This window comes from Penaeus chinensis, chromosome 17 (genome assembly GCF_019202785.1).
Source record: "Penaeus chinensis breed Huanghai No. 1 chromosome 17, ASM1920278v2, whole genome shotgun sequence".
NCBI lineage: Eukaryota > Metazoa > Arthropoda > Malacostraca > Decapoda > Penaeidae > Penaeus > Penaeus chinensis.
The window spans coordinates 16,407,222-16,407,979 of record NC_061835.1 but is presented as its reverse complement, the minus strand read 5'-3'; positions in this window follow the sequence as shown (position 1 = coordinate 16,407,979).

The following is a 758-nucleotide window of genomic DNA, read 5'->3' as shown; positions in this document are numbered from 1 at the left end:
GCTAAAAAGTACATGCATTTGCAGTATTGAGGATTATTTGTGTCATCTCCAAATAGCGTTCGCCAGTATTTCCTAAACAAACAAAAAATCCTTCCTGAAAATCATGTTGACTGCGATTCCAAAACAACTTTCCGGCGCCAGTAATGACCCCCCCCCCCCCCCCCACCCGTGCACGCACGCACACACACACTCACAAACGTGCGCGCGTGCGCGCAAACACATGCATATACTCACGCTCACACACGCATACTCGCACAGATATATGCACCCACACACCAACGTATACACGCACATGCATGAATGCTTGCACATACACATGCGCTCAAACACATACACGCACTCACACACACACACACACACACACACACACACACACACACACACACACACACACACACACACACACACACACACACACACACACAAACACACCCATACACACACATATATGATATACGTACGCACGCGCATACACACACACATGCATATTCGCACACACACACGCCTATAGGCATACACATATGCACACTGATACACACACACGCATACGAAGACACATACATACATGTACAAGCACACGTACACACATGCATACGCGTACAAGCACACATACACACATGCATACACGTACAAGCACACATGCATACACGCTCACACACACATATATGCACAAACACTCGCATGCATACAGGCACACACACACGGATACAAGCACTTGCACACACACACACACATACACACCCACACACAAGCATACA